A 26,718-nucleotide genomic window follows, 5' to 3' on the forward strand; every position below is an offset into this window, starting at 1 on the left:
AGCCTGAGCCCAAGAGTCAGATAGATTTAAGTCTAATATTGACTCTTTACCAGTGAGAAGAGAACTTTAATGATGCTGAAACTTAATAATCAAGGATGTCATGAGATGATAATAATAATATCTTCCTCAGTGATGGTTAACTTTATATGTCACTTGACTAGACTAAGGAATGTCCAGATAACTGTTCATTATTTCTGAGTATACCTGTGAAAGTATTTCTGGATAAGATTAACAATTGAATGAGTAAAGCAGATTATCCTCTCTGATACAAGTGGGCATCATCCAATCCACTGAAGGCCTGAATAGAACAAAAAGGGGGAGAAAAGCCTAATTCATTCTATTATTGATTTGGGATATCCATATTCTCCTGCCCTTAGACATTGGAACTCCTGGTTCTTGGGCCTGTGAATTCTGGGACTTACACTAGCAGCCACTCTCCCTCCCCAGTTCCCAGGCCTTTTGCCTCATACTGAATTATGCCACCAGCTTTCCTGTTTTTCTAGCTTGTAGATGGTATATTATGGGACTTCTTGGCCTCCATAATCACAAGAACAAATTCTCATACTAAATCTCCCCTTGTGATATCTATATATATTCTATTGGTTGTTTTTCTTTGGAAAACCTTGAAAAATAGTCTCATAGAGTTATTATAGTAAAGATTAAATAACATAAAACATATAAAATTCCTGGCATAATAACCAGGACATAGAAAATGCTCAGTAAATATTAGATACTAAAATCCTTTAGTCTAACCTCATCAATTTCCAGATGATGATACTAAGGCATCAAAGATATTAAATGAAACTACCTATGGTCTCATAGCTAGTTAGTAAAATGTAGAGAACTAGAAGGAAAATCTTTCAAATTCCTCATTCTCTCTCCTGATTGTTTGAATACAGTATGTGGATGCAAACTGAGGAGGCATCATAACACATGGTATCCATGGTGACAAGGTTCTCATGAAACATAAGCATTGTTTAATTTCTAGCCACTCTTCCCATCCTCTCCATTAGTTATGAGCAAGAATAAGGAGAAAGGAACATGGACAATTATGTACAAAATGAAAATTCCATGATCTGAAGAAAAAAGTGATGAGATTAGAAAGATTGTTAGCTGCATAGACTTGTTATTTTGTGCTATAAGTGTAGTATCAAGGCAGTAAGTATGTATTTGACTAAGTGCAGTGCCAAGGTGGTATGTATTTATTTGAGCAGGAATGAATTTACTGTAGGCAAAGTATATGGCAAAATTGAAAGGGGGCAATTTTAAGGATCAAAAGAAATGTTCTTTGTCCATTAATTTTTTTTATCAGCTAATGGAATTGCATGAAAGTTCAAATATTTGGGTTTTTAAATTTTTCTAAGGCTTTTCTACTTTTTGTGAACATCAAGAATGATATTTCACATTGTTAACCATGAAGAGACTTCCAGGTATTAGTGATATGTAATATATTTTAGCAGCACGTTTTTTATAGAAACAGGAGTAGTATTCCTTTGAAGGAATTCAGGTTGTAATGCAGATGACATGAATAAAGCAAAGATCATTAATTACTAATGGAATAGTTCATTATTAGGCTAGGCCACATAGATTTTTTTTATCTTAGTCAATGTAGCTATAGTGTAGCAATTTTTTAAATTATCATTTCAAAGAACCTACTCTGAAAAGAAAAACAAAGAACCTCCTTGGCTCCACTGACTTCATTGTTTTTCTATTCAGGCTTTACTTTAAAGGATAAGTTTTGGGGGGCACCTGGGTGGCTCAGTCAGTTAAGCATCGAACTCTTGATTTTGGCTCAGGTCATGATCTCAGGGTCATGAGATGGAGCCCTGTGCCAGGCTCCACACTGGGACATGAAGCCTACCTAAAATTCTCTCTACCCCTCGCCCTCTGCCCCTCCCCACCATGTGTGTGCTCTAGCTCTCTCTTTCAAAAAAAAAAAAAAAAGGATAAGTTTTGAAAATGCAAATATCCCAATATGTTAATGGGGATTTGAATCTAACACATTTTTTCTAGTAAAAGGGACACATGATAGGTAGAGAATTTGTGTAAGAGGTTGCCAGGAGGATAAAGATATGTAAAGAATACTTTTTTTTTGAAAAGTTCCTGTTTCTGCCAAGATTCATTCATTCATTTATTTTTTCAAACTTCACTGCACTGATAAGAACAGATACCACACTTAGTCTCAGCCAAAAGGCTAAGATGCAATAGACTTTCATATCAGCCATGACTAAGATAATTCATTTTGGACTTACCCTCTTGACATAAACAACTATAAACTGGGCAAAATTAATGAGGTAACTGTTTTCAGGAACAGATAAACAAGCAATACAGAACAGTGATTCTTGAGAGAAGAGAAACACATGTGATGAGCTCTATGTTAATTCCAACTTTTTGCCCTAAGGCATTTTTATGAATGAACCCAAATAGAAACTAGAGGTCTTCCTCTTATGAGACAGTGATCATAGATTAGGGCTGCATAAATAGCTGGAAGTTGTGTGGCAGAGAGGTGGGTTTAGGGTGTATATGTGGGTTTTGCTCATGTGTTTGAATTAGGGCTGCTCTTGACTCCTCAAGGTAAAACTCAAGGGAGCAGTACACTACAATTTGTGCAAAGGGTTGAGATGCAAACTGATGTAAGAGAGGCCACAGAGTGCTGGAAGATGGAGGTCAAACCATCCAAATTGGAGAGAAATTACTGCCTACCTAAAAAATATAGTGGAAATCCATTAGAGCACACTTTAGGAGAAAAACACACTTTGGAGTAAGTAAGTGCCATGCACTTGGATTGGAAATAAAACCCAAATAGACTCATCCTAACAAAGCATAAATCAATAGAAATTATCAAAACCAAAGCAGATTAAAAAATAAAAAGATTGTAAAAAATGTACAGAGACCCAGTAACTCACGGGACAATATCAAGTGATCTAACATATTGTTATAGGAGACTCAATGGGAGAAGAGATGGAGAATGAGCAAAATATATTTTAAGAAATAATGGCCCCTAATTTCCTAAATTTGTCAAAAAATTCAACCTATGGATCCAGGAAGTTCAGTGAATCTAAGTAAGATAAATACAAAGAAAGCCATACTAGGTAATAATTGTCAAACTGCTGTAAATCAAAGATAAAAAATTCTGCAGCTAAAAGTAAAAGAACACAAGCATGTATGGGAACAATGATGAGAATGGTGACTCGTTTCTTACCAGAAACAATGGAGGCCAAAAACAAGAGCATGATATCTTCAAAGTAACTAAACAACTACAACAGAATGCTAACCAGAAAACTATCTACCATAAAAAGTGAAAGAATATTTGGCTAGAAGTTTTGTGCTACAAAAAAATGTTAACAGTTTTTTTTTTTCAGATTGAAAAAAATAACATAATATTGGAACTGGAATTTACAGAAAAGAATGAAATACACTGGTGCCCATGTCTCACATTTAAGTCTTTGATCTGTTTTGAATTTATTTTTGTGTATGGTGTAAAAGAGTGGTCCAGTTTCATTCTTTTGCATGTAGCTATCCAAGTTTCCCAACCCCATTTGTTGAAGAGACTGTCGTTTTGCCATTGAATATGGTATATGTACAATAGAATATTACTTAGCCATAAAAAAGGATGAAATTTTGCCATTTACACTGACATGGATGGAGCTAGAGAGTATTAGACTAAGTAAATAGGTCAGTCAGAGAAAGATGAATATTGTATTCACTTGCATGTGGAATTTGAGAAACAAAACAAATGAAAATAGAGAAAAAAAAGAGACAGAGAGGCAAACCAAGAAACTGAGTTTTAATTATAGAGGACAAACTGATGGTTACCAGAAGAGAAGTAAGTAGGGGCATGGGTTAAATAGGTGGTGAGGATTAAGGAGGGCACTTGTTGGATGAACACCAGGTGTTGTGTGGAAGTGTTGAATCATTAAACTGTACACCAGAAACTAATATTACACTGTATGTTAACTAACTGGAATTTAAATAAAAATTTTAAAAAAGTAAATGTCATGGAGATCGGAAAGGAAGAAGTAAATGTATCTTTAGTTGCCAATGACATCACTGCATTTGTAGGAAATCCTAAGAAATCTATAAAACAACTACTAGAACAATACTTTTGGGGAAGATTTCAGAATTCAATCTTGTTAAATGTAAAAAAAATCTTGAAAAGGAAGAATTGAGTTGAAGCACTTTACGCTACCTGATTTTAAAATAATAAAAACTGCAGTACTAGGATAATTAGTAGGTCATATGAATAGCAAATAGTCCAGGAAAAAAAAACACGTGTATACAATAATTGAATTTTGAAAAAGGTGCCAGGAATAATTATATTAATCAGTGGTTCTCAACCTGAGGCCATGCCCCACCAACTCCTGGTGGATGGAGGGGGGTAGGAGACATTTGGTAATATCTGGAAACATTTTTGATTGCCACAATTGAGTAGGGGCACTACTGGTATTTAATTGGTAGAGGCCAGGAATGCTGCTAGATATCATACAATGAATAGAACAGCTTCCCCCAAAAAGGATAATTAGTAGGTCATATGAATAGCAAATAGTCCAGGAAGAAAAAACACGTGTATACAATAATTGAATTTTGAAAAAGGTGCCAGGAATAATTATATTAATCAGTGGTTCTCAACCTGAGGCCATGCCCCACCAACTCCTGGTGGATGGAGGGGGGTAGGAGACATTTGGTAATATCTGGAAACATTTTTGATTGCCACAATTGAGTAGGGGCACTACTGGTATTTAATTGGTAGAGGCCAGGAATGCTGCTAGATATCATACAATGAATAGAACAGCTTCCCCCAAAAAGGTATTTTCTGATCCAAAATGTAAGACATCCTGGAATAAAGTATGGAAAGAAAAATAAGCCTCCATTCTTATCTCAAACTATGTATAAAAATAATCTGAGATGACTCATAGATCTGTGACAGCTAAAGTATAAAGCTTATGGAATAAAACATGAAAGAATATTTCCGTATTACAACAGACAGATTTTTGGGACGCCTGGGTGGCTCAGCAGTTTAGCGCCTGCCTTTGGCCCAGGGCGTGATCCTGGAGTCCCAGATTGTGTCCCACATCAGGCTTCCTGTGTGGAGCCTGCTTCTCCCTTTGCCTGTGTCTCTGCCTCACTCTCTCTCTCTGTGTCTCTCATGAATAAATGAGTAAAATCTTAAAAAAAAAAAAAAAAAAGCAAAAACAACAGGCAGATTTCTTAGGCAGGGCAAAAGAAAATTGATCAATTAGTCTTCATCAAAATTTAAAAGTTCTGTTCATTAAGAGATATTAGTAAGAAGATGAAGTAAGGCACAGGTTGCAAGAAAATATTTGCAATACATGTGTACAACAAAGAACAAATCTCCATAATATTAAAAAAATCAATAAAGATGGCAACCCTTTAAAAATAATGGACAACTATGTAAAAGACACTTCACAAAAGAACATATTGAATGGACAATAAGAATGTAAATGTAACTGTCATTGGTGAAATGCAAATTAAGACCACAATGAGATACCACTACATAACCACCAAAATAACTAAAATTAAAATGCTTAGTAGCATCATTGCAAACTTGTCATATTCTATGACAAATAGAACACTTGACATTACTGGTAGAAGTATAAAATGGCACAATCACTTTGGAAGATGATTGGTAGTTCTTTTTAATAAACATCTACCTAATAACTTCATTCACATGTTTTTTACCTAACACCAAAAGATATGTACAAGAATGTTTATAGCTTTATTCATTAGTGCAAAAAACTGAAGATCACCAAAATGTCCATCAAAAGAAATTTGTAATTATTCGTACAAGAGAATAAAACTCTTTAACAAATAAAGAATGGACTTCTGATGCACACAAAAATATGGATACATTTCAAAAACATATTGAGTGAATGTAGAGAAGTGCATACAGTGTAATTCCAATTATATAAAGTTTAAGAGAGTTAAAACTGATCTATGGGGATAGAAATAAAAACAGTGGTTTTCAATGTGGAATGGGTAATGACCGGAAGTAAGCACTAAGAACTAAGGTAATGGAAATATTCTAGATCTTAGTAGGCTATTGGTTACATGGTGATTACATTTATCAAAACTCATTGAACTGTACGTTTATGATCTGCACATTCTACTTGGGTATATTATACCTCTATAAAGAAAAAACAAGTTCAGGGAAAACATTATTGATATACTACTATGTTCCATGGACTCTTGTAGATAATAGTGATACAGCATGAACGAAACAGGTAAAATTCTGACTTAATCAAGCATATGTTTATATTGACAGCATGACAGGAGAGCTAAAATCAAAGTGCAAATATCGTCTATGCTAGTGAAAAGGGTAGTGGATAAAATCAAGTCAAGCAGAATATGGGGATAGAAAGTGACAAAGGGGATCAGGAAGTATTACTTTGGTTTAGGGAGCCAGGGATTATGGTAAAGTTTTATAATATCCAATGTTGGTGTAGTTATCATAAAATGGTATATCTATATTTCAAGTAAATCAGAATCATTTTGAAAATCAGCACAGCAATATGGAGCAAGAATCACATCATCAAATTTGTTCATACTTTAACGCAACAATTCAATTTCTTGGAATTTAAGGAAAAAGTTTAAAAAGAATACAAAGCTTCATGAATGAAATATGTGTATTGCAATGTACTTATCTTAAAAATGAAAAATAACTTCATATTTAGCATTAGTAACTGGTTAAGTGAAGTAGTGAATATTTAATCAATAAATATTATGCAGGCATTATAATTATGATTATAAAGGTTATGTAGCAACATGGAAATCTTTGTGATACATTGCGTTTAAAACAGGAATGTGAAATTTTATGTAAATTTTTATTAGACTATAATAATATGCCTTGACAAAGACTGAAGAGAAATAAGAATAAAGCACAAGTTTCCGTTTGAATTAAGGGTTTTCCTTGTGAGGTTAAGATTATGGACAGATATTTTCTTTATTTTTATTTAGTGTTATGTTTGTGTTGCTGGTTTAATAAATATATGTATATCATAAATATATATGCTTTGAGAAGAAACAAAAAATTCTAAAGGCATGGTGATTTTGCAAACCATCATAAAATAGGTACTCAAAGAGGAATGTAAAGTATAAAGAGAATTGAAAGCCAATAATGTGATTATTTAGTCTCAGTTTTTAATGCCCTTTATATTTTTCTAAGTCTTTTTCTTGATTGTATTATCTCTATCAGTTAGTGACAAGTTATTAAAATTATTTTTTTCAACCAAAATTCTCTTTCTCCTTTGCTCTTGATAATTTTAAACGTATAAGTCTTGTTTTAGATATACATTATGGTGGAGATAAAGTGTTCCCTCCACTGGTGAGACCATCAACTACACATCCTTGATTTGTATTAATAGGCATCTAATCTAGGTTGGCCAATTATTGGGGTATCTGTTGAAGTTGCCCTACATACAGACTGTGTGTGCTCTAAGTAGGGCCAGACTTTTTACAGAGTCCCCATGCAGATGCTGGGAGAGAGAGGACCTCTTTCCTTTTGTTCACATGCAAGCACAACATGAGCCTGGAGTTAGGTAGGAACAGCCATCTCTGCCTTCACTTAGAGGGAGCCTGTGGTGAATAAAGTTAACATAGAGGAAAGTATAGCTGAGATAATGAAAGAGATGTTTCATGACATCTTGCATCTAACTTGCTTCTAGACTTTTTTGTTATGTAAGCTATTAAGTAGTGCCTACCATCATTTTTTTGTTTATCCATAAGGTAGTTGGAGGGGTTTCTGCCATTTGCAACCAAAGGAGACCTAATATAATAGGACTAGCTGTTTTAAGAAGCTTCCCAACCAGAATTCTGGAAGGAGCCTGCAGGAAGTATGCAATGACTTACAAAGCAGTTTGATTGACTTTTTGGAAGAATGAAATAATGAACATACACATTCTCATCTTCAAATCTATTGGGGAAAAGCAGTTGGATCCAGCAATCTCCTATAATTGCTTTCTTGGCTAAATCACTAGGGACTATAGGGATTTGCTATTTTATGAAATTAAAAGAAGGAACAACAGGGGCTATTATCTAACTTCTGAAAAAGAATGCCTGCAGGTTCTTAGGGCCCAGCAGGAAAGAGGTTATAATCAGTCTATTAGTCTTGCAGTAGTTAAAAGTTGCATGCTTTGTGCCTTTCTATGGTTAGCATCAGCTATTTTCTAGCTTCCACGCAAGGAGATTTTCCACATTCTGTGGGAAAAGAGTTTAGGATCCCAAATGTTCATCTTTTAATTTAGGTCTCTTCAGGGAAGAAAAATAGCTATTCTATAATAGTGATTCCAAAAAAATGTTGAATCTGGAACTTCTGACTTGGAAAATCTGAAAGACTAAAAGTCATGGCAAAGAGCAGAGGTTAGAAGTAGACATCCTATAGGGAAACCCTTAAGTTAGGCCATCTCATTTTTAGTTTTATTAACAAGACAGCACCATTCAATGACTCAGTGGCATATTGAGTCTGAAAGGGAATGTCAGGAAGTTAAGGATACTGTAGGGCTCCACAAGAGGGCAATCCATTAGGGTCTCCTTACTCACCATTTGCTGGGTGTCCTTCAAAGACACCCCCCCTTAATATTAACCCAAAAATTTGGAAAATAAAGAAAGAAAATATTCGTGAGTTACTAAAACTACACTTGGCAATCTTTTGTCATACTTTCTTAAAAAAGATTTTATTTATTTATTTGACAGAAAAAGAGCAAAAGCAGGGGGAGGGGCATAGCCAGAGGAAGAAGCAGACTCCCTGCTGAGCAAGGAACCTGATGTGGGACTCGGTTCCAGGACCCTGGGATCATGACTGAGCCGAAGGCACATACTTAACCAACTGGACCACCCAGGTGCCCTCTTTCAGTACTTCTACTTTTATATGTGTGCTTCAGGTAGTTATAATAATCACAGTATACATACAATTTAGCATTGCACTTTTTTCAACATTATAAGTATTTGACCATGTTGTTATAATCTTTGTAATAAGCCTTTTTAAATGATTTCATACTATTTTTATCTATAAAAGTAATTATTTTATTTTAAATGAAAAACCCTTGAGAGTTTGATTTAAGTGATGGTGCTTCTGTTCTGGTGAGTCTCATCCCTCAGTGTGCTCCAGAGTAACACAGGGGCTTGAGAAAGATGATCACATCCTCAGAAATTCAGATTTGCTTAATCAGGAGTGGGGCCATATCATCGGTACTAAAAAAAAATAATCCCCCCAGATGATTCTAATATGTATAGGATTGAGAACCACTGAATATCCCCAAAATACATTTGTCCTCAAAATTTACAGCAACAGAGTTCATGGATTCTTTGGGTTCAAAGACCCCAGATTGTCATCTATTTTATACAACACAGCTTATACAACTATTACCTAATATCTAGACATATTTTTCAGTGTTTTTCCACTATAAAAAGTGTAGCTGTGGACATGTGGATGTATATAGCATCTTTCAGAAGTAGGATTCCATGACAATTTTGCAACTCTTTCTAACATCCTGCCAAATTTCTGCATCTTAGGGATCCTCTTAAAACACTCTCTTTCCCTCTCACATATATGCATTTCAAGACTCAACCAAAGACTCAGCAGATCTCTGGAGCTCTCTCTCTCTCTCTCTTCTCTCTAGCTCTCTTATTTATAATTCTCTTTACTACAAATTTTAGCCACTCTGGCCTCTCCAAACTTCAATGTCTGCCTCCCCAGCTCAGCAGGACCAAAGGGCTCTGTTTGGGTTTCCCTTTCTTTGTGAAACATGCAGCATGAAAATTGTCTCTAGACAGTAATCTGGTGCAATAGTGAATGTTTTCCTCTTCTTGGGATCATAGTCTTGTGTCCAATGCCTGAAAACCACAGTTTCATGTATTTTTTCTGATTTTCTAGTGTTTAAAGTGAATAAAGTAAACCTTTTCCTTCTCTTACTTCATCTTGGATAGAAGCAGAAACTAGTCTACTTATATTTAATGTCATTAATATATTTGGATTTATTTCTATTGACTTATTGTGTACTTTCATTACTTCTCTTTGTTGTTTTCCTGTTCTCTCCCTTCTTGATAGTATGTTTCATACTATCTAAAGCCCTATAAGAAGTCCTCAGAGACCACTTCTGGCAGTGGTATAGGGTTTATGAATACCTGTAGGTAGGTGGCCCCATAATATATATGGTTTATAAAAAGAGTACATTGCAAATAAAAAATTGAAAAACAATTGCCACAATTATCACAAAAGTAATTTGTGATGAATTATCTAGTTAATTAGCCAGTTCTCTCTCTCTCTCTCTCTCTCTCTCTCTCTCTCCTGCAGAGATCTGGGTACCAGCATGTAGTAGATGCTAAAAAAGTACTTTATGCCATGGCGCGGCCGCTGCCGTGGTTGATGTGGTTGGCCCGGGGCTGAGGAGGCCACCAAGATGCCGCAGTTCAAGTCCTGGAAGATCGCGATCCTGGGCTACCGGTCTGTGGGGAAATGCTCATTGACGATTCAGGTTGTTGAAGGCCAATTTGTTGACTCCTACGACCCAACCATAGAAAACATAGCCCTTTTTAAGGATTCCAAGCTGAAAAGAAAGGACGAAAACACTCCAGATCCTTTGTACCTTACTCTTACGGAATTACTAGTCCTTCCCCCACTCCACCCCCAGCCTTTCCAGTCCTGAAGACTTGAAAGAATGCTGTGGAGAAGTGTTCTGGGATGGAGAGAGCAGTTGCAATATGAAAACAAAGATGTCTCAAGTCTGTTGGCATTTCAGGTCATGTGCAGAAAAAAGCACCAAAGAACAGAACCAGCCACAACCTTTACCTTGTCCAGTTTCAATCTATGCTTTCAGAATCTTCCTGAAGGATTTTAGGACCATGAGAGTTTTGATTCTAGCGTCACAGAAGAACACCTGAAGCCTTTGCCCAGGGAAGCTGGTTTGTTGGAAGCTGATCTTGTTTCAAACGATCTTAAAACCCTAAGTAGATCCTAGAACCAGTCTTCTCAGATTCTTGACACCTGGGACTTAACCCAGGATTTGTCACCAGGAACATACACATTTAAACATGGGATTCTTCAAAACTGATGGGCATATTAAACCTGAAGCTGACTTAACAGGTTCATAAAGTTCAACAAGATTTGTAGACCTCACTTGCCCAGAGCTTGCAAGAGAAACTTCAAAGGAGCTTTACAACATGGAGTTGACAAACTATGGACCATAGGCCAGAAAAACCCACTTTTTGTACAGTGCGCAAGCAAAGAATGGTGTTTATGTTTTTTTAATAAAGTCAAAAGAAAAATATTTGTGACATGTGAAAGTTTCATGAAGTTCACATGTCAGTGTCCAGTAAGTTTTATTAGAACCCAGACATGTGCATTCGTTCATGTCGTTTCTGTGGCTGCTTTTGTTCTCCAATAGCGGACTTGAATCCTTGCAACACGGACTGTTTGTCCCTTTACAGAAAGAGTTTGTCCATCTCTGACTTAAAACATGCAGCTCTCCTTCATGTCGCAGTGTGCTGGCGGCATGGAAAAAGCCTGTTCGTTGCTTACCCAACTCTGGGAAGACCTGGCTTTAAAAGTAACCTCTGCTGGTATCCGGGAAGGAGGAGTCCTGACTACATACACATCTTGTATTGATTTCTTTAGCTGCCACTGAAAGAATAGTATGTATGCTTTTAGTGAACTTGGTGAACAAGTTTGGTTATCCATTGGAATAAAACAAAATTGTGGTCATGGCCTTTAAAAAAAAGTATTTTATTAATTGAATTGTAAAGAACTGTGGAAGTCAAGTTGTAGAACTATTGTCAAAAGGGAAAGCTTAGTTTCTTCCCCCAGTTTTCCAGGCAAAAAGTTGACTGCTTTTGTTTCATGTTTCATGACTTGTGGGCCCATGAAACCTTAGAGGTTTACAAATATTAATATGATTATATCTATATGATCTCTGTTGAATGTAATTCTATATTATTTACAAATTTCTGTTATTTAGATGAACACTGACTTCTCTTCTTATAGATTTGGCCTGTTATTGTCAAGTGAAGCTCAAGTACCTACATCAGTATCAACTGCAGTGCTTTTTAAAAACAGATTTTCTCTGATCTACATCAAAGAATTATGCAGTTAGAATCTTTAGGGAGGGCTATCTGGGATTTACATCTTAAACACATGTCACGAGTGACTTTGTGGTTTGGTAAATATTGGCTAAGGCTTTTGATCCTGATTTATCAAGGAAAATAACATTTTTCTGGGGATGAAGTTCCCACCAACTCTGTTCTGTATCCTGGTCCTTCTACCAGCCATACAGATTGGTAGAAAGCTCTCCTAGAGTACTAATGACTTATCCATTTATGATTAAGTTCATTTCAGAACGTACCCCCTACAAACTACTAGCAAATCAGTCTTAATTAAGAATGTCAAATGAAAATGAGGAGCAGTTGTGGGTTCAGCAGCCAAGTGGTTTTCTTAGTGTGACTAAACTCCCAGGTGATTTGCAAGACTCTTTAGCATAAAATTCATGAGTCAGAAGTCTTTGGTATCTACCGTATCTCAGCTCAGTCCTCAGAGGTAGCCTCCAATGCAGCCAGAAACTAGAAAACATCTCTCCTTTGCTTTATTTCTGTGGACCAACTTGGACAATTCTGTGGATGAAGCCCTAGATTCAGTCTGAATAGGCCCTGCATAAAATGAAGGCTAGCTGTGTGCCAAACTGGAATTTGCACTGGATTCATGTCTTGGCTTTATCACTTACTGGCTTTATGACTTTGGACAAGTTTGTTACTTTCATTTGATTTTAACTTCTCTGAAAAAAAATATAATCATGCTCTATCTGTTTTACCAGACTATCATCACAAGCTAGGAGATAATACTTCATTATGGTTCCTGGTATCTCAGGGTTCAGGCAATGAAAATTTCTTCTTATGATCTTGATGTCTTATAACCCTAAATATCTGTCCCTATCCTATGCTCCTACTGCTCTGTATCTTACTATGTGTGGTTTGGGGCAAGGAGGAAAAATGATGTAAATAGATATAATGCACGATGAAGTGTTAGTCACTCCATTAAGCTAAATGCTTTAAGCCAGCAATGATTTATTTATTCATTTGTTCATTAATTTGATAAATATTTATTGACTACCCAATAGTAATATATATATGTGTGTGTGTGTGTATATGCATATAATTTTGTATATATGTATACATACATATGTGTGTGTATGTATTTGGCATGAGTGAGTAAAAGTTTTTGATTAAGCATAAATCCAATCTGTCAAGAGTCTGTTAGCAATGACTTCATGGCTGAGTGAGGAGATGTGGAAATGCTACAGAAGTTGGCCTGAGGAAAGGTTATGTACGGCAAGAACGATAAAGCATTTATTGGAACAACAAAGCATTCATCAAATTCAAGTTATGTTCAAGGCAAAATCATGCTTGAGTGATGAACGACAGTCTATCAATCAAAGTAAGTTCCAATGTCCAGGATAGGAAGGAGGGAAATTTTCAGCAGCTTCTCTCCACAGCAGACCTGCCTCTTCTGTCCACCCTCTTCTTTGCTAAATTACCTGCTTGCCTTGTAAGAAATGAAAAGTTGTCACCTAACTCATGGTGGTGTTTTAAGAGATGAACCTTTGTTCTATTTTCTGTTTCCTGCTTTGAACTGATAAACAGGTCTAACTGGAGCCTGGCTCTTGGGTCTGACTAGGCAAACTGAAACTCTCATTTTTACCTCTTCCATACATGCAGCTATTTGGATAAGTTAAACCAGAGTCTGATTTGCAGAACTTGTCATTTATTTTCCCTTAAGTCCTTCAACTTCACTATTTATGGTGTGCTAGAGGCAGTGGGATACCAAGTTTTAGATTCAAGCAAACTAGTGTTATCATCTTAGAATGTAGAATCTACCTTTTACCAGTGCTTGTACAAATTCAGGTGTGTGGTATTATAGGAAATCTTATTAATAACTAGAGCCTAATGCCAAAAGGCTCTCAGTTATATAATATCTGGGTTACAAAAATCCTCAGGAACAAAAAATACAGTATATATTGACCAACAGAATGTTTCAGCTGAATATTATGTAATCCATTGCTCTTCACTCCTTTGGGCCTTAAATCCTTTGAAAATCTCATGAAGGCTATTCCCCCCAATTTTTTATACAGTATCAGGACATTCCTATATCCTTAAAAACTGTATACATGGATCCATGAACACACCTCCTAATCTTGTCCAATTTCACTATTTCATGAACAAAACAATTCCAGATTCAAACCTTCACAAATATTTATTGATCATCACCTATGTGCCCACTATTTTGCTAGTTGCAGCAAATACCAGGATAAATAATATCTGCTGTCTTTCCTCAGGAAATTCTCCAAAGTTTAAGTAAATTGCCAAGATGATAAAGATAGTAAGTGGTAACAGAGAATCGTCTAACTCCAAATTTAATATCAGAGTAAACAAAACTGAGAGAAAGGAGAGTTCCAGCAGATAGTATTTTATCAGATAGAATAAAACTTTGGAGAATATCAGCAAAGGTCTGGACATGTGGGAAGATTTCTATGAGGGGGTTAGAGTTATCAAGAGTATATTCCCCAACTTGGGAAATGAATATACTTTAAAACTGACTTACAGTGATGGTTGCACCACTCAGTCAAATTGCTAAAAACCATGTACAGTTGAAATAGGTGAATTTTATAATATATGAAATATAATTCAATAAAGGTGTTAAAGTATGTTTTTTGAGCTCTGACATGTAAAGAGCTTGGAAGTTGTCACTCCCATGCTCACAACAAGAAAAACACTGAAGAAGCTGAAAAGCAATCACTTTTCTTAGATCCATCAAAGAACTGAAGTTACAGAGTAAATTGCCACACTCAAATCTGAAAAAGGCTGATGAATACAGAGAATCACAGCTGAAATCAGTTTATCTGAGGCAGATGGGTAGGAACACTCACATGATAATTTTGATAAATTTCTGGAGACTGGGTATGGATTAGCTTGAAAGTTAACAACTCCTAGGGGCCTAGTATTAGAGAGACCCCCCCCCACCCGCCACATGTTCATCGGTTTTACCTCCAGCAATCTCACCAGATTCTTGCCTTGAAGAGGAGAGAAAAAATCCCTTCTGTGTTTAGAGGAGGGGGAGAGAAAAAGTAACCATGTTGAAATATTCCCAGAGCTTCTCTATAACAAAAGCCTACCCTTTAAGGGAAACTATATTACCAGAGTCTTATCTGACCTAAAGATGGGGTACTTGGCCACATCCAGCTCCCTCTAGCCTTCCTATTACTGGTAAAGGAGAAAGGAGAGAAAAAAAAAAAAAAAAAAGAAGCATGACCAAAGCCTAGGGACTTAGGCCTACTAGAAAAATGAGATTTCATCATAAGATTATAGAAAATGTTTCCTACATAAAACCTTACTATCACATCAACAGGACTCCAGTATTATATCAGTAGATTATAACTAAGAGAACCAGAAGACATAGACTCAATTTAAGAAGACCTTACTTAAACGTAAAGGCAAGGGAGAATAAAAACAAAACAAACATATGATAACTAGAGGAAACTGAAGCCTATGGCAGCTACAGTTATAGCAAACATCAAATAAATACAGCCTATCTCCTAGGAGGCAGATTATCATAAAATCTCACCAAAAGCCAAATTATTTGCACCCATAACCCAATATAGCATGTCTAGCTTCTGCCAAAAATTTATCAGGTGTGTTAAAAAATGAGGAAAAGTACATTCTGAAATGAAGAGCAAACATCAGAAACAGACTCAGATAAGGCACAGATTTTGAAATTATTAAGTAGGGAATTTCAAATAACTATAGTTAATATACAAAGACTCCAAGGGAAAAAAGAAGTAGGTAACATATAAGAACAGATTAATAATGTAAGCAAAGAGTTGGAAACTCTAGAATTAATCAAAAGTAAATGCTAGAAAAATTATTAAAAAATTTAAAAATCCCTTTAATGGGCTCATTAAGAGACTGGACACTGCCAAGGAAAGAATATGTGACCTTGAAGATATGTCAGTAGAAATATTCCAAACTGAAATACAAAGAGAAAAGAATAATTTTTAAAAAAGAAACATAATATCCAAGAACTATGGGACAATTGGAAAAGGGGTAATTTAGATATACTGGGAATATGGCAAAGAGAGGAAAGAAAGGAATAGAAGAAAAGTTTAAAATAACAATGGCTATACATTTTTAAAAATTAATGATAGATACCAAACCATAGATTCCAGGAAGCTCATGGAATATCAAATAAGATTAATACCAGAAAATAACTACATCCATACATATCATATTCAAACTTCAGAAACCAAAAGCAAAGAGAAAATCTTGAAAGAAGCCAGAGGGGGGAAAAAATAACATTTTACCTATGGAACAAATATAAGAATGACAGACTTCTAGTCAAGAACCATGCAAAGAAAATGGGAGTAAAGTGATATATTAAAGTTTTTTTAAAAAATAGCAATATAAAATTTTTAAAAATTGTATCAGTGAAATCATCATTCAAATGTGAAGGAGAAATAAAAGACTTTCTCTGACAAACAAAAGCTGAAAGATTCACCATTACTCCTATCCTACAAGATTTATTAAGAGTTCTTCAGAGAAAAACAAAATGATATAGGTCAGAAACTCAGAACTACATAAAGAAAGGAAAAATATCAGAAGAAATAAGTGAAGCAAAATGTTTTATTTTTCTAATTCTTTTTTATTGTTGTTGTATAATTGACATACACCTTTATGATTCTTAGTCTAATAGATTATTATTTATTCAAAGCAATGATAGCAACTGTTTTGGGTGATTATAGCATACAGATGGTTGAAATAAATGATAGTAATGTTACAAGGGATAGGAGGGAAGAGTTTGAAATACCTTATTATAAGGTACCTGCACTATCTGTGAAGTAGTATAGCGTTACTTGAAAATAGAATTAGGTTACCTGTAAATGTATATTGCAAACTCTAGGGTAACCTCTAAAAATTTTTAATACAATATAATTGACATGCTAAAAAGAGGAGAGAAAATGGAATTAAAATGTTCAAATAAAAGCGAAGAGGGCAAAGAGGGGAAAACAAGAAACAAACAAGAGTGAAAAGAATAGAAAAGAGTTACAAATATGACAGATATTAATCCAACTATAACAATAACTACTTAAAATGTGAATATACCAATTAAAAGGTAGAAATTGTTAAAAACTTAAAGACAGAAATTGTTAAAAACAGATTAAAAATACTCAACCATTTGTTTACTACAAGAAGCTCACTGTAGATATAAATATGTAGATGGATTAATAAGTAAAGGAATGGAGAAATATATACCATTTAACACTAATAAATGAAAGCTGGAATAGTTATTTTCAGACAAAGCAGACCTCAGAATAGAAAAATTATCAGATAAAGAGGGGAATTGCATAATGAATAAAGGGGTCAAATCTATAAGAAGATATCAAAGCCTTTAATGTATATGCATGCACCAAACAACACAGTATCAAAATACATGAGGCAAAAAACAATAGAACTGCAAAGAGAAATAGACAAATCCACTATTGTAAAGATTTTAACACCTCTCTCTCAGTAATTGACAGATCTTTCAGTCAGAAAAGCAGTAAGAATACAGTTAAACTAAACAGTATCAATCAATTAGATCAAATTGACATATATAGAAGACTTCATACAACATCAGCAGAACACATTCTTCTCAAACTCACACAGAAACATTCACTAAGATAAACTACATTCTGGATGATAAAACACATCTTAACGTATTTAAAATAGGAGTCAAAGTATGCTCTCAGAGCATGGTGCACAGAAAAATAGTGGAAAAATCCCATAATAGTGGAAGAGTAAACAATAAATTTCTAAATAACAAGTTGATGAAAGAAGTCACAAAAGAAATTTTAAAAATATTTTTCTTTTTTTTTAAAGAGTTTATATCAGCCTAGAACTATTGCAGTTCAGTTCATTTATTTTTTTAAAGGGTTTTTTGTTTTTGTTTTTGTTTTTGTGTTTGTGTTTTTTATTCATGAAAGACAGAGAGAGAGAGAGAGGCAGAGACACAGGCAGAGGGAGAAGCAGGCTCCATGCAGGGAGCCCGATGCTGGACTCGATCCCTGGTCTCCAGGATCACATCCTGGGCCGAAGGCAGGTGCTCAGCCACTGAGCCACCCTCATATTTTAAGGGATCCCCTTAAAAATATTTTAAACTAATTATTAAAATTTGTAGAATACAGCAAAAGCAATGCTTACGGGGAAATTTATGGCATTGAATAATTATACTAAAAAAGAAAAAAAGGTCTATAATGAATAAGTTTCCACCCAAGGAAACTAGAGCAGTTTAAGTGAAAGGAAGTAGATAAGGAAAAAAAGTGAGAAGTCAATGAATTCCAAAACCAGAAATCAAAGAAATCAAAAGTTCCTTCTTTGAAAAGATGAACAAAATAATAAATCTCAGTTAATCTAATCAAGAGTAAAAAAGAGAGGAGACATAAATAAGCATACAAAAAGCTACTCAACATCACATGTGATCAGTAAATTTTAAATTGAAACAATAACGGGATATCACCTCCAAATCCAAAACAATGACAACACCAAATATTGGGAAGGATATGAAACAACAGGAGCTCTCATTCATTGTTGGAGGTGATGGAAAGTGGTATAGCACTTAGGAAGACAGTTTGGCAGTTTCATACAAAGGTAAAGCATAAGTTTACTATATGATCCAACAATTGCACTTGTAGGTATTTGCTGAAATAAGTTAAACACATGTGCACCCAAAACTCTGTACATAAATATTTTAGCAGTTTTATTTATAATTGCCCCAAACCAGAAACAACCAAGATGTCCTTCAATAAGTGAATGAATAAACGTACATTGTGGTATATATATATAATGGAATCTTATTTAATGATAAAAATAAATGAGCTATCAAGCTACAAAGAATCACAGAGCGAGCTCAATTGCTTATTACTGAATGAGAGAAGTCAGTCTGGAGAAATTACATCTCTGTGATCCCAATTACATGACAATTTGGAAGCATGGCTGAATGGATTAAAAACAACAACAACACAAGAGAAATGAGGACTCCAATAGATAAGAAATGAAAGAAGAGATATTAAAACTGATACAGAAATACAAAGGATCATAAAAGATTAGTATGAATAATTATATGTCAACAAAATGGGCAATCTAGAAAAATGGATAAATTCCTAGAAACATACAACCTACCAGACTGAATCATGAAAAAATAGAAAATTCGAACAGATTAACAGTAAGGAGATAGAATCAATAATCAAAAATATCTCAACAAACAAAAGTTTAGGACCAGATTACTTCACAGGTGAATTCTATCAAACACTAAAAGAACAATTAATACCAATAATTCTCAAAACAGAGGAAAAAATAGAAGAACAGAGAACTTTGAATTTCAAACTCATTTTATGAAGCCAGCATTACTCTGACATCCATACCAGAGAAGGATGCCACAAGAAAAAAAAATCATACGCCAATATCCCTGATGAGCATAGATGCAAAATTTCTCAGCAAAATAAAGCAAACCAAATTGAATAATAAATTTAAAAGATCATACACAACGATCAAGTAGGATTTATTCCAAGCATGCAAGGTTGGTTCAACTTATGCAAATCAATCAATGTGATATATACCATATTAACAAATTGAAGGGTAAAATCATATGATCAATTCAATAGATGCAGAAAAAGCATTTGACAAAATTCAACATCTGTTTATGATAAAAACTCAAAAAAGTGGTTTTAGTGGGAATATCACTCAACCTAATAAAGGCTATATATGACAAACCCACAGCTAACATCATACTCCATGATGTAAGGCTGAAAGTTTTCCTTCTAGGATCAGGAATAAGACAAGGATGCCCATTCTCCCCACTTTTATTCAGTATAGTATTGAACAGAAGCTAGTGGGTAAGTCTCCCAGCTTCCTGTTCTTTGGATGGAGAAATCTGGAAAGTATTTTATATATGTATCACAATCCCAGTAAAATTGAGATCCTAATGCTCCCAATAGTGATAGAATATACTTACATTGACTTTTTCTCTTCTTTACTTCACTCTCACTATTCCTTCATTCCTGATTCTTAGGATTAGATCCTAAATAAACTACTGGAACTCTGGTTCTTATTTCTGGCTCTGTTTCCAGGGGCAATTAAACTAAATAACATTTGTTTTACTAAGATATGTTTAGGACACATGGCAATAGTTACGTTTCCTGGAATCTTTTTTTTTTTAAAAGATTTTTATTCATTCATTCATTCTTTCATTCATTTATTCAGGACACACAGAGAGAGGCAGAGTCATAGGCAGAGGGAGAAGCAGGCTCCCTGGGAGGATCCTGATGTGGGACTCCATCCAGGACCCTGGGATCATACCTTGGCCAAAGGCAGAATCTCAATTGCTGAGCCATCCAGACGTCCCTTATTTCCTGGAATCATTACGTGTTACAATCATATCACAGGAAAACAGAAAATTGCTTTGGAGACATAGAAGTATGAATTGGGACCATCTCTGAATATATTCTAGAATATTTTTTGGGTTTGTTTTATAAACAGTTCAATAAACACTGCATGGAAAGCAGTACTTAATAAACACTCACGTCCTCACCAGTTTTCTCCTTCTGTTGTGGGATCTATAAAAGCAAGAGGCATGAAAGAAAATCAGCAAAGCACTTTATGACAATCATACTGGTGAGCCAGTAACTCAAAGAAAGGTAATTACTAGAATCATCAGAAAGTGTTCTGAGCCCTGATGAAAGCTTTTCCTTGGGGATGCTCCTGGTGGTAGTTATTCACACAAATTATTTCTCAGGAGCCTACAGCAGATTGACTAGACTAATTTTCAATTAAACTGCAGCATTATCCAAGTGGTGGAAAAGTGAAAGACATTTTTTTAAAGAGAGCAGTTCCTTATCTAATAAATACCTGCCATAATATAAAATTTAATAGTGGTTGTGGCATTGTACATCAAAAAGTAAATTGCAGTGTATGAAGTTAACAAATCCTCTGTGTGGATGCTGTCAGCTTACTCTTTTCTAGAAGCATCAAGCAATGGCAGATCATGAAAAAACACTACCTCAGCTGTTAATTCCATATTAGATTTAGACACATTTAACGTAAGGCTAGTCTCTTTAGTGAAATTATGAGTGAGGTCTTTTTCAGTTTTCTCTATACTTATGTGTACTAACATTTTACTGGTGGACATAAATGTGAAATTTAATAACAAAATCATAGCCAAGGCATCTGTGAATATAATTGATTCACCTAGTATGTATTTTTATTGCTTATTTTGTGTACATTTAATGGAATCTATCACAATAATGTATTGATAGGATTATTTTAAAAGGCTATGATTTCCTTGAGGGCAGACTTCATATTTCTTATTCTTTTAAAGTTTGAATGAATGAATGAAATAATGGAATAGGCTTCATCACATTTTTGATCATGTGTGGTAAACATATGTTTTTGCTTGCCTGGCATCCCTTTCCTCTTCTGGTAATGCCACTTTCATTACCCCAGAGAAAATACCCCTTCTTTATTCTCTGTTCACTTAGTTTTGGGCATGGAGTGGGGTAGGGTGGAAACGTGACTTCAACTCCAAGACCTGGCAAAACTATATATTCCCTTCTTTGGGACCAGTGATTCAAGGATAGATATGTGAATAAACTTGGTTCAATAGAGTGAATCTTGAGACTTTTGCTGGGTTTACTGGAAAAGTGGTACCTAGTCCAGATATTGATACTTATTCTGCTCTGTTGTAGACTTCTAATTATGTGAGCCAGTAAGTTCCCAGTTATCTGACAAGTTTGAGTTGAGTTTGTATCTCTTACTTCTTTTGTTCTATTTCCTCTAAGATTTTATAAATCTTCCAGTGGTGTCCTGTGATGTTGAAATAGTCAGTGGAAACTAATTAGTCTTAGCCTATTTTCCCCAGAAGTTTGATGGCATGGACTGATAAAAAGATGAAAGAGAGAGAGAGAGAGAACTGCAAAACATCCTAAAACATAAACCCTAAGAAAACTGATCATTTAACCATATGCTCCTCTATCTATCATTTCACATGGAACTCAGAGGCCAGATCATCTACTTATGCTTAATATGGCACTGAGCTACTACGTCAGCTTTTTGAACTATTTCAGAAAGCATCATTACATGCGGCCCAGCATTTTCTAGGTCTACAATCCAAATTGTGAATTCCACTGGGTACACTTTACAGGGCTTATCTCAACACCACTTTAGACAAGAGCTTAGAAAAATTAGCCATTTTTTTTTATTTTTTATTTTTTTTTTAATTTTTATTTATTTATGATAGTCACACACAGAGAGAGAGAGAGAGGCAGAGACACAGGCAGAGGGAGAAGCAGGCTCCATGCACCGGGAGCCCGACGTGGAATTCCATCCCGGGTCTCCAGGATCGCGCCCCGGGCCAAAGGCAGGTGCCAAACCGCTGCGCCACCCAGGGATCCCAAATTAGCCATTTTTGATGCTGAATATCCTCATCTATAAAAGGGGAAGATTTATTTGTTGTGGGTATAGCAAGGAATACAAGGTTGACAAAGACAGTCTTTCTGGTGTTAAAACTCCAAAATCTAGAGGCAATTTCATTTTCATTACTTTATTAAGGAGTGTGAACAAAGAAAAGAATATTGAAGACCTTAGTGAAAAGCCTCAGGGCTTTGCCTCAAAATTGACCAGATATTTTAGGATACAATTATAACTAGTGGTATTATGTTTCATTGTTTAGAGAGAGTGACTTAGGACATATAATAAAGTACTGAGGGAAGGAAATACAGGTCAGTTTTAAATGTGACAAAGGATTTTGGGACAGTGAAGTCAATCAATTTTGCCTGGAGAAGTAATCAATAGAAGAGGCACAAGAAGAGTTGGAAGATCTCTACATTGGTCAGTATTAGATTTAGAAAACATAATTTTAGGATTTAAAGCCACAAACAGTTGTTTTTTTTTTGGAATGTACTCAAAACAGAGCTTGAATCTCACCCTTCTAGTAACAGCCTAGCTATGGAAATTGGGAAAGACATAAAACCTTGGTTTCTGTAAAGTGAAAACAAAAATAAATTTCATCACATAGCTGTTAAAATAAATTATATGATGATCATCATTATAGTTAATGGTAGCTTTATTTAGTGTCTAATTTGGGACATACACTGTGCTAAGTGCCAGCATATAAACTCATTTAGTTTTCAAGACAACCTTATGAAGCAGGACTATTATTTACATCTTACAGATAGGGATAATGGGGTAAGAGAAGAGGACTGCACAGAGTTAATGCACCCTACTTAAGTTCCACAGCTAGCAAGAAACAGAACAGGATTTTCACTGAGGCAGTTTACCCTAGGATTTTATAAGGATTTTAAGAGTGTCTCTATATTGCTTTTCTTCCAGAGCAGACAGTAACAACTTAATAAATCAGAGTTGAAGCTGAATCATGAACATATTCAAACTAGGAAAGATGATTGAAGATTACCCAAATAGGTATAAAATGTAGTAGGTAGGTAACTTGACTCTGGCTCCATTTTCATAAGTGTAGTGTTGATTCAAGATCTTGGTGCCTTGTTGTAGATCCAATGCTAGATCTATTTTTCTTTAGATCTTCTTTAGAGGAGAGTCTTTTCTACCTGACTCTCCAAAATAGTAATTCCTTCATTTCTTGCTTTAGTTCGAGGCAGAATGGAGAACAAATTTATATAGCAACCCTTATTTTACATTCTCCAAGTTTCTTAAATTACGATGATCACAAAAGTCACCATCTTAAATCACCAGTTTATTGGGATTCTCTCTGCATCCAGAAAAAAAAAAAAAAAAAAAAAAAAAGCCTGGACATTGGATACTGACTCCATGCTTGCATGGACTGTGACTCATCCAATGCCTTTCCTGTTAAATAACATATAAAAGATGGCCTAGATCTGCAGTTTCAAAACCTCTTGAGATCCTGAAAACTTTAATGCACTAAAGATTAACAAGGGAGAGATAGTTTTACCAGATAGTACATATATTCTAAAGTAATTATACTTACATCACGAGGCATAGGAATAGATAGAGATCAATGGAACATAAAACAAAGCCCAGAAATTCTTATCTTCATTTATAGTAAGAGAATTTCTCTTATTGTGCTGATATGACAGTTTTTTCACCTGGCAAAGATCAAAAGCTTAACACGTTGTGATGGTGAGAATGTGAGAAAACAGACACTCTTATACATTGATGATGTGAGTGTAAATTGTCCTTTGGAGGATGATTTGGCAATACACCCATTAGAATTATAAAAGGTATAACCTTTAATCCAATAATTCCACGTCTAGGAATATATCCTATGTATTGGAGAATTAACATTTATTTATGTACTGATATGAAGTGATTCCAATATATATTGTTAAAACAGGATATATGGTATACTATTATGCATAAAATATATTTGGGAAAATACACAAAAGCTAAATCTGGGAAAAGGAACTGAATGGCTGAAGGACAAAGATGAGAAGGAGGCTTTTCACTATTTACCGTATGTATATTTTGTATTTTTAACCATATGAAAATATTGCCTTCTCAATAAATAAATGAAATTTATTAAATAAATTTATTGTATTAATTTATTACATAAAATTTCTAAAACAAAAACTAATATATCATATAGTTAGAAATATTTAAAATAAATTTTATAGTTGTTTATAACTAATGAAGCATGTAAGGACAAGTGCTGAATTAATAATTATAGGACAGGTATATTTTTCAGCAGGGTTATTTTATAAATACAGATCCCAAGCATCTCCTTTTAAATTCCTGTTTAAAAAGCTAATAAAGAAAGTATACAAGTGGGGACACTTTTTAGCAGCCTTGGAAACCAAAGCTAAGTATCATCTATTTACCAGACATTTGGTAAAAAATGTTTATAAGGTAAAACATTGATTAGATGAAGGGAAACAGATGGGAGATCCATGGTGTTGTTTCAGGTAACTAAGTAGAAACGGTTAAGCCCACTCACATGACACCTTTATATAAGATACAAAGGTTTTATGACCTGCATCTAGATACAAAGACAGTATAAGAAACTTGAGGGTATCTCTTTGGCTTCCACTCATGTTTACAGATCGGATGTAGTAAGAGTATACTCATGACCTGGAAAGGCCTCAGCCTGGATCCAGATACAAACTATCACCTAGCAGAGATACAGTATGATGGAAGTCTTTCCTTACAGATCTTATCTATGATGTTTTATAGATCTGAAAATACCACTAAAGGCCATGGCTTTGGTTTCTTTTGGTTGCCCAGATAGTTTGATCTCAAAATTGGTCTAATGTCAATACTCATATATTTTTAAATTTTATGCCACTTCCTTGAAACTAAAGCCTTCTCTGTAATTTCTGAATTAAGTTTAACTCTCATTTAACTATAAGATCACAATGGACAGACATAAAATTTCTTATTTATGGAAAACTAAGCAAGGAAAATCAAAGGACCTTTTCTTTCTTTCTTTCTTTCTTTTCTTTTTTTTTAAATCTGTAGCACCATGTATTAGTGAATGGTTGGAGGAGCTGGCTCCCTCGGCAATAATGGATTTACTAAAAGAAGCCTGTGTGGTCATTTGTCCATCTGCTATCAGCCTAATTTCTGCACTGTCATGCTTTGCTGTACATTGCAGGAAGATAGAAGACCAAAGACTACATTTCACAGACGCCCTTGCCAGGGTGGATCTTCTGATTAGGTTGTATCAATGCAAAGCACAGTAGGAGACTAGACTAAGAGGCAGGAGGAAGAGAAGCCATTTCTCTTCCTATTTAAGTATTTTGGTAGCTCCTCTGGCAATGACAGCTGCACAGAGTAAATGCAGACTTGTGGTTCCTCTGAGACAATTCAGTCCAGCAGCAGTGGCAGAAGGGATTGCTGTATCATCCCCATCAGCATATTGCTAAAGTACTCTGGTTCCAACAGCAACAGTGACAACAGTCTTCTGAGTTACTGCAGTGTAAGTGGCAAAGTGGGTTCTAGGCTTCCCGCAGTGGTGGTAATAGCAGTGGATCCAATGTCAGATGCAGGTGCTCCAGTGGCCTTACGGATAACATTATTTTGGACACTGCATACCATCACTTTCCTTTTGTCCTTCAGCCTACATGGGTAGGAGCTCTTGCTGTTATGAATATCTTCCCCTTTGTATTTCTTTAGACCTCCCATCACTTTTATAACCAATGTCCTAGATTACATTTCCAGTGATTGGAAACACTAGCATGACTTCTTTTCCTTTTTTTAAAAGATTAAAAAAATTATTTAAAAAATTTATTTATTCATGAGAGACACAGAGAGAGAGGCAGAGACACAGGCAGAGGGAGAAGCAGCTCCTTGGGGGGAGCCTGATGCAGGACTTGACTCTAGTATCGTGGGATCACTCTCTGTGCCGAAGGCAGACACTCAACCACTGAACCACACAAGTGTCCCTTGGCTTCTTTTCCTTACTGACTTATACAAAGCATAAGAATTTTTAGGAAATTCATGACTTATGGGCTCAAGAAGATTTGACTTAACAGAATTTACCTTTTTGAAATCAGACTAAGAGGTCACAGAAAAGGAATCATGTAAGATAAAGAATTGCTAAATGAAAATGAAAAATAATATTGTGATACTTTAAACTGGATAGAGACCCAAGAGAAAAGCAAAATAGGGCACAAACTCATTATTCTGAAAATATATAACTAA

The 26,718-nt window shown here is 35.2% G+C and overlaps 1 protein-coding gene and 1 pseudogene across 7 annotated transcripts in view; both read right to left on the reverse strand.

Annotated features, from left to right (window-relative positions):
- PEX5L (peroxisomal biogenesis factor 5 like) overlaps window positions 1-26,718 on the reverse strand; it is a 320,427-nt gene that overhangs the window by 269,976 nt on the left and 23,733 nt on the right. Inside the window, exon 2 of one of the 7 annotated variants that reach the window (XM_025451228.3) lies at window positions 20,621-20,645. The exons of 5 other annotated variants lie outside the window; for them this stretch is intronic. The gene's annotated coding sequence lies outside the window, so the exon portion shown is untranslated. Of the gene's footprint in view, window positions 1-20,612; window positions 20,646-26,718 lie in introns of all 7 variants that reach the window. One more of the 7 variants, XM_025451227.3, reaches the window with a different exon arrangement.
- On the reverse strand, window positions 2,048-2,206 carry LOC112662921 (U2 spliceosomal RNA; annotated as a pseudogene).

Source organism: Canis lupus, chromosome 34, assembly GCF_003254725.2.
Source record: "Canis lupus dingo isolate Sandy chromosome 34, ASM325472v2, whole genome shotgun sequence".
NCBI classification, from domain to species: Eukaryota; Metazoa; Chordata; class Mammalia; order Carnivora; family Canidae; genus Canis; species Canis lupus.